The following is a 6,228-nucleotide window of genomic DNA, read 5'->3' as shown; positions in this document are numbered from 1 at the left end:
TGTAAATTCTCAGGAAAAAAAAATCATAATGTGTACCAGGCTCTAACAAATATCTAACGTTGAAATCTGTCAAAAAAACCTGTAAGTAGAAATCTGGATTTAATTCAATGCTGTGAAATCAGCTTCTTGGGTGGAATCCTGGACCTATTCAACTCGGTGGGAGTTTTGTAGGGAGAGGGCATGCTTCTGTTGTCTTTATAGTATTTAAAATACCTGCTCCAAGATCTACAATTACCAAGGTGATGTAAAACCTTAGTGTGCTTGTAAGAGGAGAACTATGGATGAAATTATAAGAAGCACTCTCTGCTGTAACCTTGTTACATCCTGGAGCAGAAAAGCTGTGTGTCTCCTTGCTTGCTTTTGCTCTCACCTGTAGAACAAGGTTTGGTAGGTTGACTTTCCAGAGTAATTTTTGAAGCAGGGCTTGGTAGTATAATTTACATATATCTATGTGGACATTTTATTGCTGGACAGTGCTAGTTCAGCGTACCTTTTTCTGAAGACTTCTAGCGCTTGCGCCTTTGCTGCCATGATAGCAGTGCATCTGATTAGTTTTTGCAACTTGACTCTATTCATTTCGTGAAAAGGGAGCTATCACACTTTTCAAGTGCAGAGGGTTACTGGCTCAGAAATCATTTAATCCTATAATTTTTTTCTAGTTAATAATACAAAGGCCATTTAGGAAAAGAAGAATCTGACTGCACAACTTCTGAGTGCCCGTTAAGTTGTCCAGATGACAGACAGAATTCCTAATCCCTTCAATATATATCGACAAAGAGCACAAAACAGAGAAGAATTTGGCACCCACAAGTGGACTTCTCAAAGGTGTGAAAAAATCCAACCTTCTGCTCTGTACTTTGTACTTTGTAATTTACTTTCTCATGTTAATAGTAATGTATTGGATCATATGGCAAATAGAATCACTTGATGAATTATTAAGGTAATGAATGCTGGAAAAATGAGTTTATGATGGAAGTTAGTGTAGATTGTGAATATTTTATTTTATAGAAATGATGGGGCATAGAGTTTATTATGTTTTATGCCTACAGTTACTGTCATATCAAAATCTAGCCAAGGTCACTGTTGCGAGGCAGAACCACATGTGATTTAACAACTGGAAAATTACACAGGGTTCTAAATTACACAAACCTTGGATATCTACTCTACTAAATCCACATCACATATTTCTATTTAAATAAGCCCTCAAGGGCTTTGTTTGACTGATTGTTTTTTAACTGGGAAACATACTGTTGTAATATATTTGCCAATATCAAATATGGAAAGAGATTCAGACAATAGAAATGAAGACTGTGTAGTTTCCTTTGGGCATCTGCTGATCATATCTTCTGCTTACCTTTTCCTATCAGTTACCAAAACTTATGTTTTGATGGTCACATTAAAATGGTCATGAAAAAGTCACAATGACATATTATCCTTCACAGTAAAAATATACTTGGGTGTTAATAAGTGACAACCTAGCAAAAACATCATGTCTTCCCAAAAAGTGCATTTCTGCACTGTTTAATCAACTCAGTTAAGTCTCAGGCAAATCAATGGAGGGCCACCTTATCTTTCTAAATTTAACATATTTTTTACTGTCATGCTAAAAAAGTTCACTTCTGAAGAGAGACCTTTGGGATCTTTCAAGTTTCACTTAAAATAAATGTTTAACCATAGGGTATCTGGAGCTTTTTTTCTAAAAGTATATTTTCTGAGGTTTGTGGCTCTTATAAATTCCATTTACCAGGAATATTTCTTATTGTCTCTGTGTTTCTCTCATCTAGTTCACCTTTCTTTTGTCCATTTCTGCATTACACTGAGAAGAGAAACAAAAGCCAAACAAACAAAATAACTATACTTTTCCACAAATACAGAATTAAGGATGAAAATTTAAAAAGTCACTGGAATATGAAATAAATTAATTAGCTCCCTTGCTTTGGGAAATATACCAATAAAGGGCTTGTCCAACAAAAAGTAGATACCTTGCCAAGAAAAGAGAACACCAAAAGTGAAAACACCTAAGAGAGACAAAGTTATCTTGAATCCCAGTGTTTCCTTGCATGATTCTGCAAACACTTGCTGAACTTTCCCTCTTGCAAAATACAACAGTAAGATTAAGACTTCAAATAATTCAATTCAATATAAATATTTTCTAAGATCATAGAGATTGTAATACTGAAGCTATGCTTGTACACTTGGAGATTTAGACAAATTGTTGTCTGAAATTTATTTTCCATGTAACATTAAGTAATGAACACTACAGACAGACATTTCTGAAGTTCAACATATGTGAAACAGCAAGGCAGGGAATCCGTTCCCTGAACACCAGTCCACGAAAGTACTTCTACCTTGGCAATTTGGCAATCTGTTTTGCTCTTTCTTCCTCCCTTTTCCCCTGCCCATCAGGTGTAGTCAGAGACGGTGGGGCTAGATCCACCTCAGACTTACTGTGGGACTGCTGGGAGGAAATTTCGGTAGTGGAGCACTCCTTGACAGTGGAGAAACATGTATTGCCAAGTGCTATTCTCTTCCCTCTGAAATAATCCCAACATTTTCCCAGAGCATTCTGTTCTCAGGAAACCTCTGAGATGCCCTCATTCCTCATGAGAACCACCAAACAGGATGCTAAAAAACTTAAGTTCTGCATGCGAGTGAGCAGCCAGTTCAGGATTTGGTCCTTATCTTTACTGTGCTGTTCATTCTCAGCAAGAAAGAAGATGCCTATGGGACACAGAAGAGTGACCTGGGGACTAGAAAAAAACCTCACATAGTTACTCAGTTGTGTTAGGAAAGGGCTGAAGATGTTGACAGGAGACAGCCAAATAGCTTTCTACTTTTTGGGTATGTCAGGCTCACCAAGGGGTTCTGATTCACACTGAAGAAGACAAAGGCAGGTTAGGAACCATAGCAGATATCCTGGGGCAGCTTGTCAAACATGTTCACAGCACAAGAAGCTGTGATAGCATATCTGCAATAAGGAAGACACTACATCAGAGGGTTTATCACCTGATCTTTACGTGAGAGTCCAGGCTGACAACTCTGGCCCATCTGGGATGTCTTCAACTTTGAGAGGCTATCACAGCAGCTGAATCATCAACCTCCTCCCCAGCCACTGTCCCTGCAACATCAGGAAGGACAGAAAGGGGAAGAGACAGGCACCCTTTGCTGGGCAGGGCATGAATACCTCAAGCAGCTTCCACTACTAGCTCTTCTATATACATCATGTTGACATAGGAGAACAGGAATCTTTAATGGCAGTTTCCTGTGCTTTACGGAGCACTGTCAGCTTGGCTTTGTGGCAACTATGGATGAAATTTATAGTCACACTAGTAATTTCCTAATGAAAAATGGTCCATATAGGCATGCATGTGCTTCCCCCCCCCTCCCCCCACCATGTGCTTCCCTCTGCCAAAGTGACACTGCACCTTGGGATTATAGATAGAAAACAGCTTTGCATAAATGGAAAAAACCCCACACCAGTTACAACTGGAAGGAATGCCATGTGTTCTGCTTACAAGTAAAAACATGGTGAAACAGCATGTGCAACACCTATCCTTTTCAGCTCTGTTCTTACTAACATTTCCTGATCACACTGGGGGCTTAAGTCAGGGATATCTTTCCCCATAGTCCCACAAGCAAGGGAAACATCTGCCTGCAGTTCAGTCACACTGGCAAGCTCCTCAATCCAAAGCTGGGTCACTCAAAGATTGTCAAAGTCCTTGTATCATTGACAGTTCAGCAGAAAAAAGGTTTGAGTGCTTTGTGTACCTTCTAGCATCTGCATGACTGCTGTTCAGTTGCTGTTTGGCATGGCAGGGATGGCATCATCCAGACAGCACCCTGTATAGATTTACGGAAGGAATGACCTCGACTGAAAGAAGGAGCAGGCCCTACGGAAGCAGACCATCTTCCTTAGGGAAGTGGTCCATCTCCACCAGCGCGTACACTGATGGGATGAAAATGTAAGTGTGGCGACTCATGGTGAAGATTCACAAAGAAGCCAAAGAGAAGGAGACAAGGCAAGAGATCAAGGCCGTTGTGGAGGAGACACATGAGTTTCATGACCCTGCAGGTTAAGGCACACCAGGCTCAGTTTCCTAATCTGGTCTCATGTTAGCCTTCCTCTTGGGGCAGCCACCAGATCCTTCAGGCTCTCAAGAGTCTAGAGACAGCTTTGCTACAATCTCCTAACCCCACACCAGCTGGGGAGGAGGCAATGCCAGAGCATGCACTCCACAGCCCAAACTGAGTGAATAACAGCTGTTTGGAAGCAACATAAGATGTAACACTTAGTTAAATCCTTTCAAAAAGAAAGTTTCTGTTTTGCTTTTTCTGTTCATTGGACACATAGGCCTTTGTTTACTTTACTTGGCTGGTTTGGTTCCATCGTTCTTTAATTCTGCTGACTACACTAATATTTAATATGGTATTACATTCCTGACACTGCTTGCTGGCCATGTTGGCCAAAGTATTTCTATGCAAGTAACAAACATTGTAAAGTTTTATTTTATGACTAAGTTCTGCAGTACTGTCTTATACTATGGAGGGTACAAGGACATTTACTCTGCTTAGGCCTTCTCCTGCCCTAAGATTCAGCTGTGGGCAGCCCCTTGGGAAGGGATGCCTGAGGCCAATAAGCAGCAATAGATAAAGTGCTGGTATAATTTTGCTGGCACTGGACCACCAGCACCTAGTTTACCCTTCAGAGTTCTCCAGCATAAAGTAAAGTGCTGGAATAAATGCTCCCTTTTGGCTCTAGAGGAAGCTGGCCATAAGCTTGCAGGCTGTCTGAATACCCCTGCTGTAGCAGGGACACCTATGCTGCAAGTAGTTGCTAGCTCATCGGATGCTGATGTACCCCAGAGGGAAGAGGGTGCCAGCTTCTTTGTCTCTGAAAAATTAAAAATTTCAGAAGACTTGCCATCACAAGCCTATAAATTCATCAGTTAGGTGGGGACAACATGGGTGAGAATGTAAATATTGCTGATTTTCCCCCTGTGAATTTTGACAATGACTGAAAGTCGCCATGTTCTTGGGGATGCTGCCAATGCTGACCAAATGATGGTAGGAGCTGTCCATGATGATCACAATGACATTGACCACAGTATTGCAGAAACTGGCTGGCCAGCAGCAAGCATGACAGGGCACTGGTGAAGGTCTGCAAACTGATGTTCACCCTCTTTTCCAGACATAAATGATGAGAAGGGAGTACATTGGTGCTGAAGGGCAGGCAGTAACTAGAAATAGAGGCTTTCAGATGTGAACCTTCATATCTGCAAGTTCTGCTCCCCGGATAGTCAGCTAGGGCTACAATGATACAGCCCCATTCCTAGCTTTATAGATGCAAAATCTTTTCTGACTCTGAGGAGACCACAGTGGACTCCAACCAAAGCCCAGACCAGGACCCAATGTTCTGCTCTTTAAGGAGTATTTCCTCAGCAGATTGTCCCACCTCCACTAGCAGCAGTTTCTGCATGATGATCAAATCTTGCTATGTGTTGGGGTCCCCTTTGGCATGGTCCAACAGCATCAGGCCCGTTGCCATAGCATGGCTTGCAAAACAGCACCAATGAGCAGTAGCATCTCTGAGGCAGAGGGAAGGACTAGAAAGGACGAGACTCTGGAATATTGCTCTTACATAACCTAGTGATGTATAATGTGCACGAGGCAGATGGCTGCAAGCATAGCCAGAGAGGTCTGCCCTGTGTCGGCACCAAAACCATGGAATAGCTATTGAGCCAGCAGGATGTGAATGGTTCTCTTGGGACTTCTACAGATGTAGATCAGCATTAGAGGTGTAAGCTGGCAAGTAGCAACTCACTCAGTTCAGTGGTTCAAGTTGTGGCATGCAGCAAAAATACAGTGTAGACATATGCTTTATGTGTTGACTATAATCAAGACATATGTTTTATGTGTTGACTATAATCATTAAGTCAGTTAACCATAACCTCAGAGTGGACAGTTATGTACAACCATAGCTGTAGCTATCTGCAGTTAATGATACATCTCATCTCACACATTTTTTTTTCTAGAGACTGCATCCTTTCCACTCAGATGAGGACCTTTCAACCATGATAATTCATGCACCTTGACTGTGACCAGCGAGCAAAAGTATGTTGGAACAACACCCTGGACATTCCACTCTGGGAACAGATTACGTGAAACACTGTCTTCTCATGCATAACCCATGAAAATAATTGTCAGAGATCAAGAACATAAATCTAATAC

Source organism: Mycteria americana, chromosome 4 (genome assembly GCF_035582795.1).
Source record: "Mycteria americana isolate JAX WOST 10 ecotype Jacksonville Zoo and Gardens chromosome 4, USCA_MyAme_1.0, whole genome shotgun sequence".
Classification (NCBI taxonomy): Eukaryota; Metazoa; Chordata; class Aves; order Ciconiiformes; family Ciconiidae; genus Mycteria; species Mycteria americana.
Note: the sequence above shows the minus strand (reverse complement) of the source record.